The sequence below is a fragment of the Ornithodoros turicata genome, chromosome 2 (genome assembly GCF_037126465.1).
Source record: "Ornithodoros turicata isolate Travis chromosome 2, ASM3712646v1, whole genome shotgun sequence".
Classification (NCBI taxonomy): domain Eukaryota; kingdom Metazoa; phylum Arthropoda; class Arachnida; order Ixodida; family Argasidae; genus Ornithodoros; species Ornithodoros turicata.
Window position 1 is genome coordinate 110653672 of NC_088202.1, and position 13693 is coordinate 110667364.

Sequence of the window (13693 nt, forward strand, 5' to 3'; positions counted from 1 at the left end):
CTCGTTCTGGAATTTTCCCCACGTAACCAGCCACTAACCTCCTTATCTTTCGCTATGCTTACCAGTTTTTGCCTGTTGTCCCGTTTCTTCCACGTGTTCGTGAACCTTCCATTTTTCTGTAACCGGTCTGTAGCCTAGATCACTACGTTCACATAATCCCCTCCACACTCTAACAAAGCAGCCATTCACTCCGGCTGTATATAGAAGCCCGTACGGACCCTTTCTTCCCTCCGGGCTGTTGACCCACAATTCGCATGAACCTTTAAACACGTCACACCTAACCCTTTCAATACCATGCCAATGATGAGGACGGTGCCCAGAAGAAGAACAGTCTCTGTTCGAAATATCGGCGGCTTCTGATTCAGTTGGAGTCACGTATTGTGGGGTGGTGACTGTGAGGTCCAGGAAGAAATGTCCCCGGAAAAAATGTCCCCGGAAGAAATGCCCCCGGAAAAATTGTTCCCGGAAAAAATGTCCCCGGAAAAAATGTCCCCTGAGGAAAATTCACTTTTGGTACGCGTGGACTGGTTGACTTCGGACGTTGATTTTTTACTAGGACGGTGGTGAACGTTTGGATTTTTGAGCACCAAAGCGAGTAATCGTATATCCTATTCCATTTCCGAATCAAATACGGAATTCAATGTTCGAGTTCCAAACCGAATTGATGCTTCTACTAAACCGAATATATTTGAATAGTGCACATTAAGGCCGGCATCTCCATTTTGTGTGAATAAACATATACCCCCCCCCCCCCGGCACATGTAGGAAAAAAAAGAGTAAGCGCTATACTTAGGCATACATATACCGTACATGTTTGTATTCCAATATATGTTGTATATGTATCCAATTACGGTTATTCAACGAGTCGCTTAATTTATTCGTATTCAGTTCCATTTTAAAATGACTACTCACACATAGCATTTCTTTGCCTCGGGAGTTGCTGTGCGTCAGTTTTGGTGAATTTACTTCGTTGTGTCTTGCAACAAAGCGGCCTGTACAGTGATGGGGCTCCCGAGATGTGACACCGCTAGACATATTGAAATACATTTTTGCCTGTCAATTTTGTTGCTTTTTCCCCCGCATTTTATTTTCCTTCTTACACATCACCGTGCACGTCGATCTGCGCACTTCTAAAACAGAACTTGACATGCTCCTGGCCATTCCCAATGACATCTTCTCTCCTGATTTCTTGAAACTGGACGGCGTACTACTTTGTGTGACACTTAACATTTGTGCTAATTAGCAGAGAAAATGTTTTTCCGTGTTAGCGCCGCGAAGCAGCTGTTGCTGTACGCGGTGTACAGACGTGGACAGAGGACAGCAGGAGGGAGGGTGACAGGGGGTTAGTATGCGTCCTGGGCCGACTTAAGGGTGAGTGTGCCGATATTCGTCAGGAAAGTTCGACGGAAAACCCAGGGAAAACGTCAGAGAGCACACCTGGTGACAGGATTCGAACCCGTGTCACCTCCCAGTCTCGACGTGAAAAGCGATCATCCAAACAGCTACTCCACGCGAGCTGGTACAGAAAAAAGTACATCCCGCTCTTATGTTGATGTTGATGTTGATGAAGAAAAATACTAGGGAGACGTTAATTCCCTCAAACCTGAAAGAATAGCTGTGTCATCAGGCCTAAAATTTACAGTCGCAAAATCCCGGCGTTCTGATTGCACATCAGTCAGTGTGACGTCACGCATGATATTACTTCTTAGTATAAGAAGAAAGAAACAAAATAAGAATATCCCAGCCAAGTGTGCACGTCGTATCAACGAACGTGACAATTGATTGCAGTGTATTCGCTACGAGAAATCGTAAGTGAAAGTAGGTCGAGCTTTCCAAGTAAAAACACTTAGTAAGTGGTTAGGAATTTTAGTATTTATTTTTAGCCCGAGGACTTCAAGACCTGCAATATCGCAACTGGGGATTTCGCAAAAATTCCACGCGCACCAAAAGTGGATGTTTCTCGAGGGGACATTTTTTCCGGGGACATTTCTTCCGAGGACATTTTTTCCGGTTCCCGGTGACTGTGGGGTGGTGTTGTGACTTTATCTCTCGTTTTCTTTTTTTGCAAGCATGGCAGTATATACCAAGCACTGCATTGGCTTTGCAAAAACAGCAACAAAAGAAAAGCAAACAAACAAACTGATATACGCACCTAAAAATATGTGGGCTACGTTTCACTTCGAAACGTCAGCATGCTCACGAAATCGTTTTAGCCGCATCAATCGAACCACCAATCATCAACGCCACCACCATTAAGGGTTTCTGTATGATATCGACTAAGTCTCAAATATGTATTACATGCCAGTACACATACGTGCTATACACGGACAGTTATGTGTTATGCAGTAGTTCTCTTCCCCGTGTCAATGCGCTATTTTGTCTAAGTGTGACCAACCGGAACACTGACCAGCAATTTGACCATTAGTCACAATTGAAGTGTGACCAACCGGACCAACCTGGCTATACACTGTACGTAGATCATCGCCATAGTTAATATCCAGTAATTGCTTTTAATTATTAGAAATGAATGTCTACGGTAGGTTGCAAACTCTTTGTAATAGTGTTGTTGACTGGCGTTTAATAAATTTTTTCAAACAACAATTATTTGATCTTTGGACGGTGGCCCCGTGGATGATACCAGAAACTTTTAGGTTCAGTACCGCTAAGAAGAAGAAGAAGAAGAAGAAAAAGTGGCCAGGCCTATACATATATACACACAAAAATCCTGATCTATATGTATTGTTTCATTGAACACACACACACACACATAAATGGGATGATGATGTGGTGATGGGATGATGATGTGATGACGACATGGTGATTCACTGTTTCATTGAAATCGTTACCTCTGATATGGTGAAATCGAACCCTCTTGTGAACGGTTGCGAGTGCGTCAAAAAGATTGCTAAAAAACATTGGGACCGCCAGCACACGACAGAACGAATAAGAAATTAGCAAACTGATGCTAGTTTTTTCTTGCTAACGCTTCTTCCGTCTTTCCATTCCCCGAAGCATAAATTGCGCATCAAAGGTCGTCCTTAGTGTCCTCAGGCACTGAGGGCAGCATTCGAAAGGGGGCGACAGACCATGCAGCTGACACAAGTTGCGGATCATCCACGCTGAAGGCAGTTCCTGTTGGATACTTCTAGTACCTATAGGGAGTGGTAGCCATACGTCTATATATGGGGGCGTTGCTTCCTGGGGAACAACTCGATTTCTAACTCGAATTTGTACAGCACCAGTCTAATTTCTGTTTAAAGGTACCTCGTACTTTATTCGTACACTCACAGAAGGCTGCTTTGCAATCGTGTACTATATAGGGCATCGCAGTGTGTGACTACGCTACGCGAGTCATGAGCAGACTTGTACAAAATATTGCGCAAAAGTATTTAAAATAAGATACTAAATACTCTACGGAAAAAGTATTTAAAATAGAGTACAAAATACTCAAAACTGAAAGTAATTTGAGTAGAGTACTAAATACTCTAAGAAATATTTAAGATACTCTTTAAAATACTTTAGTATTAGCAGTAAGTGAAACGCGTATTCTGAACGTGGCCTTACAAATGAAGAGAATAAACTTCATCAGCCATTCATATCTTTCATTTGCAACGTCTTGGCGTCAAGTAATGTTTGGTGAACTTTGGTGAACACAAGTAAACTTTGTTGATATGTTCTGACCCAAAACTTCGTAATCCCTCCTGTATGTCGGTTCGTCGGGTCTTTCAACCTCTGGCACATGTTTATTGCTTTGATGACCAAGGAAATAAATGCCGGGAGTATCTTGTACCTAATCCCCTGGCGATTCACCTGGCAATATGAATAGGAACGGTTTTCTGACGAAGTTGGCTATTGACAAGCAAGGCCAGGCTTGGGACCAGCCTATTGTGCAAGAGGATAAATGACAGATTCCCTAATTCCCGAAAAAGGAAAAAGAAGAAAAAGGGGGTTAAATTCCAGTGAGCTGAAAATCTTGGCACGACGGGAAGCGTGCTGGATATGGCTTGACAAGGAAGGAAGGTATTTTGAGTACTGAGTACCAAATACCGAAAAAAGTATTTTAAATACGTTAAAAATACTTGTCGCAAAAAAGTATTGAGTAGAGTACTAAGATACTGGAAAAAGTATTTAAAATACTGTATCTTGAGTACGTACTCAAGATACGTACAAGTCTGGTCATGAGGCATTTGTATGCAACGCTTTGATGATGATGATTTGGGTTTTTATGGCGTACGGACTATGCTAACTAAGGTCATATGCAACGTTTTGAGACAGTAACGTTATGTGTGGCAAAGAGCACATAAGTACATTGTTGTGACCAAGAAAACGCGTACTTCTTTTGTCTTTTAGGACATCGATGATGATATTGCAGCACTCCATATATCCGTCGAGCTCCTACTAATGTCTTTTACTAGCTGCTGGACAGAGGCTATACCTAAACTGTTTTTTATAGCTTTGTTCTTTACGGCGGAGCAAAATCCAGATAAAGAGCGGTCGGTCTCCTCATATCACCCCCTCGATCATAAACGTCCATCATGGCGGTCACAAACTCCGTTACATCTTAGTGGCACGAGTGGCCCATATTTCACTCACTAATCCAGCCACCGTTGAAAAATAAATTCTGGAGCGGCTCGGGAACCATTTGCGGACTCCAGGGACTCTGCGTTTGTCTTCCGCGAGCGCGTAATAAAGCGTAATCCGAGCAACAGTAACGGCATCGTGCACGCACAGAGTGTCGCATGAACGTAAATCAAGATTCAAATTCCACCGAGGGGGGGAAAGTTTATCGCATAGTACGTAATCCGATTTCGTCGTCGCACTTTGAGCCTTTGCGGAAATTGGAATGGCCGAGCTGAGGCCAGCTTGGGTGACCCGAACGCTTGCTTTTGACACGAATAAAAAGTCGAGAAGTGGCTATATATACGACTTTCCCTGGAATGGCTTCACCGTGGGGGAAAAAATAAAGAAGGTTCTTTATAAGCTGACGTAAATGATTGTTTGAGGAAATGGAAATTTTGTTCGCTCGTGCGGAGGGGAGGAAGAGTGCATAACTGTCGTGTGCACCGGTTTGTGTTTTGAAGCAAAGCAAGGAGGTTGTGCGGTGCATCAGTGGTATCGTGGTCGAGTGCTCGACATATTGGTAGTGCCCAAGATTTTTGCTTCTTCTGGAAATGAAAGTCCAAGTTTTATAATGGTGAATGCTGATACAGACGTTTCCTCGCCCTCCTTATAGGATTACTCTTCTAACACCCGCTTCCCTTAATCACACTTTTAGGCTGGAAAGGCTCCTTTTTATTTCTATTTTTATTGCAGTGTTTCGCTGTACACGCTCAAGGGTTATGAGCACTATTATGAGCACTAGATGCGAGTGTTATTTAATAATCCAGCGCGTCATTTGCCTGCTTCACAGGGATCAGGTACAACGTCTGAGGGAAACCCAAGAAAAACAACCAGACAATCATTCAGCGCAGTCCATGCCGTGTTCAGACCCGGGTCCTCTCCGATTCTTGGCGCGCAGTGAGTATTCGTCCTATGTTTCGTTCTTTTGCTTACAACTGTGTTGTCGTTGTGTGTGCCGTTCGTAGTGTTGCCGTTGCTCCGACTGTCGAGTTTGATGGGGAAGCTCAAGGTAACCGCGAAATAAAAGGAAACTAATGCGAGTTTATAAACCCTGTGGTCAGACAAACTTTTATTCGACTTCTGATGCTGCTTTCTCAAACGAGCGAGTTTTACAGCGAGAGCTGGAAAGCGACGCGAGGACAAGGTCTCGCTACCTGTGGCTATCGCATAGCGACACCAGCGCAAAAGGTGTAGTCGCGAGAAACGCTGGAGCAGAAGTCTGTACTCATCATGTCGTCCAAAATGCGTGTAGTTCCTCTAAGTCATCTCACATAATGCCGTCGTAGATATTTTAAACTTTGTACACAATAAGAGGCAGGCGCAAACGGGATTATGAAGGAAGAATTGTCTTTGTTCAGTGCACCTACCAAGCACACAGATTTTGTGCACTGATTTCTGTGTTCTGCAATGACTGCTTTTAATATATTTTGTGTGTTTTGCACTGGCCCTTGTAACCTAGCACACCACAGGCGCCTTCACTGCGGCGCTGCTTACGTTTTTGATAGCCCTTACAAAAAAATCTATTGACATCCTATAGAATCTCTATATACATAATTCAACAGGGAGTCAGTAGGAAGTATATATACTTTGTATGAGCTTTCTATAGAAAGTCTACTCAGAATTGGCCACCGAGTTCTTATTGACTCTCTATTGGCCATTGTGTGTACGATGTCTATTGACAATGGTCTGTAGGACATCATTGACTTTCAATGTAATTTGTGTCATTTTATAGAGCAGCAGACGTGTCGTAGAAGAAATACATAATGACACAGTTTGGTCAGCTTATCTGTTTATTTATTTACACTCCCTGACGAGCAGGCTCGACAGGCTGTTCTTCACCTTGCTGTCGTCATGCAGGTTGAAGGTGGCCACAGTGTACGCTAGAACAATCAGAAACACCATTAAGCGCTTAACGTTTCATAACAAGAAATATCACATGAGTGCTTTGACACTACAAAAAAAAAAAGACAAATGCACAATATAGTGGACCCTCGTTCAGTGACCATGGTCGATCCCGAAAATTTTGGTCATATGCGGAGTTGTTATATTAACGGGGGGACGTGCAGGGGTTTCACAACATTGATTCCCAACAGTATGGTCGTAAAGCGGGTATATCAGATTGTCGGGGGTCATATTAACGAGGGTTCAATGTACACTGTTCAGCTTTGTCAAGCATATCATATTCAAAGCATAGCCATATCACACAACCTTTTTGTTGTTACCCTTTATAGAACTTTTATAAAAGCTATGAGAACAGCATAGATGTTTTTGCAGTTGAGTTCTACAGCCAGGAGAAGGGCGTGTAACTACGAGATGGCGAATTACCTGAAATTTATTAATTAACTTTCTAATTAGGAAATTTAGGGCAAAAGTGAGACAGCAGATTGAGAGACTACCCTCGTTGAACGCTGTTCCACGTTAAAAAAATCCTGAACATGCACGTGCGTTAAAGCATCAGACTCCAAATTTTAGCATGCAAATCAGCTATGCTGATGCTAACTAAATGCTAACTGCGACTGGAGTGAGGCAAGCTCCGCCACGTGAGAACAGCATGGCTCCCTACACAAAACAACATTCAACAAACTTTCCCAACGGCTTCGATAGTCTTTGTTTATGTACTATTTTAATCAGCTTACATTGGCGGCATCAGGTCCTTCTGCTGCAGCTCCATCCATATGCAAATAATGGTCCTTGACAATCCTGGTACGTTTTTTCTCTACTGATGTGTCAGAACCTGCGATAAAAGGGAGAAACATATAATACCTAAGCAACACCTCATGTAATCGTAGAGCAAACAACATTACACGAAGACGCGTCGCGAAACTGACGCATACTTGGACGCTTACTTAGTTCACACAATTAAAAATACAGCGCAGAATAAGTTACAAGTGGAAGATTTGCGATGCCAGATGTACTTACCGACAGCCAAAATGTAAGCTGAAGAAGCTTGAACGCCGTCCTTCCATTTGACAAGCACTTTCTGACCCCTCAGAGCCTCCACGTGTGATGGATATGCTGCAAGTTGCCTCCCCAAATCTGCGTCCACGATTACTCTAACGGGATATACATCCCACTGAGCAAGCCGCGGCCATTTGACAAGTACATGCGACATAGCTTACAGTTGCGAGAAGAACTGTGGAAAATGGAAACTATTTGGAAAAGAAACAAACAAACACAACCCTCAGACGCATTCACAAGTCCCATGCAGAAAGGGTTGGTCTTGGATTGCCTTGGCATAAGTACATACTATGAATGCATACTGACACCCCCTGGTGGGGACAATGCTCAAGCCATATTCAAGAACTAAATCAATAAATACGTGTGGTATTACGATAAATAATCTATGTTAGACATATTTTGAAAGCAAAAAAGAAAAATATTTACACACAAGAGGTGTTGCATGACAATGTAGACGTATCACACAGGTCCGGCATACGGTGGTCCGGGTCACACTAAAAATTCCTCAAAATAATTTAAAATGTGCGTACGTTCTCTAAGAAAGTGAAAACGTATTGTGTACTCATGGACAGAATTTGTTCTGATTTCTGATGAATTTGTTTTCTGATTACAACGCTCAGTAGCACTGCTGACAGTGTCATGTGAGGTAGGAAGATCATGTTTTTCGAGCGGAAGTCCATGTTTTGGGGATTTCTGCGCCCAAGCAAAATTTAAGCTACACGATTCGTACGCATGTGATGGTGATTGTGAGTTTACTGGCGCAGCGAGAACAATTTTGTACGCATGTGTGGAAAAGGGGCCTGATCTGGCTGTCCATCCCATTGACGTTTCTTACCCACCTGTAGCGGGTCAATAAATTCCAGTACGGTCCTAAATTTTCTTTGGCAGGTACATAACGGTACTATGTAGATGTCATTGCAACAATGACACTAAAAAGGGGATCATTCGACGTGTCCCCTTATTGCATACAGATGTTCAATTTACTGTTTATAAGGTATATATGCTGTACGCTGTACTACGAACAGCAAAGACTGTATGAAACCGGAAATGTTTGACATACATTTTAGGTTGTCTCTGGTGGGCTTTTTGCTGTGATGCTTAATGTGAAAACAATTCAATTTAAAGATCTGGTGTGGAACAACTGAATTTGAAAGTCAAGTTTGAGATATAAGACTTTCGTTCCTTTGTATTGAATGATTTTTACTGAATATACCACTAACACATCTTGACAACATGCACACACACGTAGCCGCATATATGGTTACTGACCATTATAAATTATGAACAGTGTTGCACCCCATTTGGATATTTGAAAGGAACAGAATTTTAATTATTCTCCTAATTTATCATTATAACTTACCAAATTGGTACTAAAGGTAACAATCACAATGTTAGAGTGCGAACAATGTTACGTGAAGTGAATATATTGTTTCAGCCATTGCAGCACTAAAATTTTGCAATATGCTCAATGTTAGGAAGAAGTCGCAATATTTCTTAGACAGCCTATGTGCTGCACACAATACATGGTATGTAAATAAAAAGTCAGCAAGTTGCATATAGACAGTCTATATGCCTCACACAATACAGAGTACATAAATAGAAAGTCAATAGGTTATATATAGACAGTTTATGAGCAGTACTCAATAGTCAGCATGTAAATAAGAAGTCAATATGATGTCTTTAGAATTTCTATTGGTAATTGTCAATACACAGTGAATGTCAATAAGAAAGCAATGGAGTACATAGAAAGTACATAGAATGTTAAAAGAAAGTCAATATTTGTTTTTATAAGGGAGATTTCTCCAAGTTTCGCATCTTTTTATCACCACTTTTGCACTCACAAGGCGTCGGCCACAATTATGATTATTTGCGGCGACGTTGGGCCCACGGCGGATTCTGGAGTGAATTTGTTTACGCACAATTGTTTGTTTGACATAGCCCAACGCATGTAAAATAGCCCTAATTTCCGTACTTCATATCGTACGATAAAAATTATGACAATTACTACCTGTGTTACATTTCCATGTGCCAGCATGCGCGTATGTTTTTGTTTCCTTGTCCGCCATCTTTGAAGCGAGAGCGAAAATATCAAGAGGCCTAAGATATCAACGAGATGGTGATTTCACGCTCGCGCTAAGTGGCTCGCTAACTTGGGAATACTCGAGCGAGAAGAATGATATTCTCACGCTCGCGCGTGTCAGCTCCATTCATCCGCATCCACTTAATTTCACTTTCGCTCTACTAACGCATTCCTGACTTTGGAATTCTTGCTTGACAATTTTAAAGAGCATCGTTTAGTCCCAGTCAACACATCTGTTGCCAGATTGCAGGATCAACGTTCAATATCGCTGTAGCTGTTGCCTCGGAAGCTCAGTCAGTAACGCGTTGGCTAGCAGAGCTGAAGATCGCGGGTTCGTTACCGGCCGAGGACGGCAGCAATGTGGGGGAGGTAAACATTGCTTCCAGCACCGTGTGTCGGAGATTTCCGGCGCACGTAAAAAGAATCCCAGGTGGTCGAAATTATTGGCACTCCTACCCCGAAATCCCCACGAAACCCTTTGCCTTGCGACACGTGCAACATGTCGCCACATGGCGGCACCATTATTGTAATATATATGTGAAACGCGTACAATTTGCGATTCCGCGCAAATTGTACGTGAAATTTCAGTATGAGAATTGTAACACGAGAATCCAAAGCGAATTCAATGCGACAGTAGACGGACAGACGCTATGGCAGCGTTCATATACAGGGTGGGTGCAGATATAGTAGCACCACATTCATTCTGGTATGGCGTTGTGGGGCTACTTTATCTGCACCCACCGCTACATGCTAGAATTTAAGGTAGGCTCTGCAAATGTGGAATGTACAATGTTGTTTCTGTTACAACTCAACTTCACGATTCCACACGCAAAGTGTACTTGCAAAAATATCATTGATTCAATCACACCTAAAACTGTAGCTTTTTTTTTTCATAGTTCATTTAACATTGGTTATAATGAGTAAAACTAAAAATAGCAGAGAATAAGTGCACCAGTGCAGCAAGGTGTTTTTACGACCGGCCAGGGAATCAGGCAAGCACAGCAGGGTGCGACATATTATTCCATAAAGTACACTCAAAAAACAGAACTTCACCGCAGAGCACGCTGTGCGCCAACCATTGCCACGAATGATAGGGTTATCGCTTCTGCCAACCAGACTTGTACGTATTTGGAGTATTGTATTTAAAATACTGTATTTTAAATACAATTTGCGGTATTTTGGTACTCTACCCAATACTTTTTGTTTTGTGTATTTGTACTCTATTTAAAATACATTTTATGGTATTTTCTACTCAATACTCTAATTACATATTTTGGATGTCCCTCTCAAACTTTCTGTGTCTCGTCTTTCCATTATCTTGCTTGTTCAGTGGAAATTTCCTGAGTCCCTCGAACTTGACCCGGACATTGACCCTTCTTGGAAGTCCCCATTTAGAGATCTTGCCCCGTGTGTACTAATCCTTGGCCAGTGAGGGTTCTATTATGTGTGCCCTGACGCGGTGACACCAAATTCGGACCTCGCCGAGCAGGGACTTGCTATAGAAGCTTGCTTAGTTCTGGGACACATATACTTAGTGAAATTATGTGGTATCTCTTTGTCATCTTTTCGGGACTTGTGTTTAGATGACTCCTGTCACACAGCGGCGGCTAGCGTATATAGTGCACTGGGTTTAGGAGATTCATGTCGCATACCGGCGACTTGCCTTATTGACCAGTGACCGGTGACTTTTTGCGTTCAAGGATAAATAGTATCTTAATTGTATTTCAAATACTTTTTGAAGTATTTTGTAATCTATCTTAATTACTTTAATTTTCATGTATTTATACTCTATCTTAATTACATTCTAACGTTAGTATTTATTATCTTATCTTAAATACATTTTTGAGTATCTTGTACATGTCTGCTGCCAACTTATGCTCTCCATAATTGTCACAAAAAAGGCGTCCTCCTCCAGTTTTCAACAAATCAGGGATCATTTGAGATGATGGTTGGCTAGGAGCGTGCTATGCGGTGAAGTTCATTTTTAAGAGTGTAGGCAACAAAATACAAATGACTCATATGCCGCTGCCTTATCATTTTTTACTGTCGTCTACGGAAAATACAACAATGCTTATGCTCATTTGAGTGATCTAAAGAGGCGAACAGAAGCTATATCTTTGCTTCGTACTACGGAAGTAGTGAGAGAGACGGTTTTCCTTAACTGTAATGACTGAATGAAATGAACTCCCACTTAAGCAAAGCCCCATCTGCGGGACCCTTAACGTTGCCTAAAATGTCGTCACGATCTTTAGGAAGCAGGTTCTTTAATACCACGCCTTCTTAGGCAGCAGACTCGTTCAGAGTGCGTGTTAGTAAAGTTGCCAAAGCGAGTCCCGTTCCTTTGATGAGGAGCGACGGAGAAGCGAACCTTTCACTTCGTTTAATGAACCGCACTATCGGTGCAGCAGTACGGGCGGCAGGTGCTTTTCGAATGAAGCGTAGGCTCCAGACGGCGGAGTTCTTCGAAGGTGCGCTCCACACCGGTGCTATTGCATGTGGCAGTACGTCGCGTCCAACGGTGGACTTTCATGTGACTATACACGTGACTATTCACACAGTTTATTAGGCGTCACTGAGTGTTATTTCTGGTTCAGCCAGCGTTATCGATCCTTGTCTTTTTTTTTCTTGCACGGAATCTTCTAAGCTCAATTTTTCCAGCCTGTCTTCGTGCTCTAAAGCGGCTGTAAAACGATACGGGGCTCCTTCATATACAGGTAAAGGGGATAGAACGGGATTACCTGCATAAAAGAATGCGATGTTGTCATATGAGTTTAAGATCAAGTTGTGAATGCGATGGCAAAACTGCCATCAGCGAGAACCACGAGGAAGTTGATATGCAGTCAACCCTCGGGGAGGGGGGGGGGGTTACACTAATAAATCTTTAAGCATCAATCCTTGAAAAAAAACTATTTCAAGATAATTGTTTTACAATAAGCCGCGTTTAATTTCCCGATAAGAAATTAGCCGCGCAAAAATCCCCGGCCAAAGAACAATCGCCCAACAACGGCACCATGAAATCGTTGCAAATATATCGTCAAAAATAAACTGTTTAAAAATATATAGTTAAAAATAATCTATTTCAAAATATATCCTGTGGTTCAGCACGACAGCGGAATAATACATAGTTATCTCTGAGGATTGCTGATTGAGGACTGCTGAGGATTGCTGTACGATATGTAGCTTACATTGGTGGTTTTGCCCTTGTTAGCACAGTGCTTTTTTTTTTTTTTTTTGTGTCGTTATACCACGTTTTCTTTTCTAGTGTAGGAAGGCTATGCATTAATGCATGTCTCGCGTTATTTCGCTTGACAAAGCATCGACAGGAAGTGATGGGACAGTGTTGAGGGCTCGTTCGTTCGTGCATGTGTCGTGAGTTCATTTTACGCTGACGTTCAAGTGGAGCACGGTTGTTTCGCGTACGAAGTATAATCATGCTGGGAGCCCAATCAAATTCGCCGACTTTTGGACTATTTCTCGAAGCGGACTGTCCATTTCACTCGCGGCCATACCACGTGACTGTAGTAACCGTAGGGTGGATTTTTTTTTTTTTTGATTCTCAAACGATTTATTTTTTTCGATATATTCCTAGCCGTGGATTCCTCAGCGTTTTTATTTACACGGGGTTATTTCAGCGATTATTTTTAAGCGTTGATTTTTAAGCGAGTATTTTGGGAGATTTATGGTTAGCAGTGGCTACTTATGCGTTTATTTTTGAAAGGTTCTTTTTCAGGGTTTCAAATGGGATACACCCAACCCTCGATTTTTCTACGTTCCTCATTTAAACACGTCGGTTTATGAAGTCCGCGATTGATGTGATGTGACGGGATAGAGGAAGAAAGAATGGGGGATATGTTTAATGCTGATAAAAAAGTGACGGAAACGGAACGGAAGGGAAAAAAATGGGGATTTAAGTCACTACAAAGCGATTCATTAACGATTCTTCCAAGAACGTTAACCGTTCATAAATCCAGGGTTGACTTTCGAAGAGTTGCGTTTACTGAGAGCAAAATGGGAGATAAGAGCAAAGAAATACAG

At 42.1% G+C, this 13693-nt stretch overlaps 1 long non-coding RNA gene across 1 annotated transcript; it reads right to left on the reverse strand.

The window, feature by feature from the left end:
* Positions 1-6405: 6405 nt before the first annotated feature.
* On the reverse strand, positions 6406-7810 carry LOC135383950 (uncharacterized). Its single transcript, XR_010420177.1, has 3 exons — positions 7540-7810; positions 7257-7354; positions 6406-6500 (listed from the first exon to the last, which is right to left on the reverse strand). It is a non-coding gene; the product is annotated as an uncharacterized LOC135383950 (long non-coding RNA).
* Between the last annotated feature and the right edge of the window lie 5883 nt (positions 7811-13693).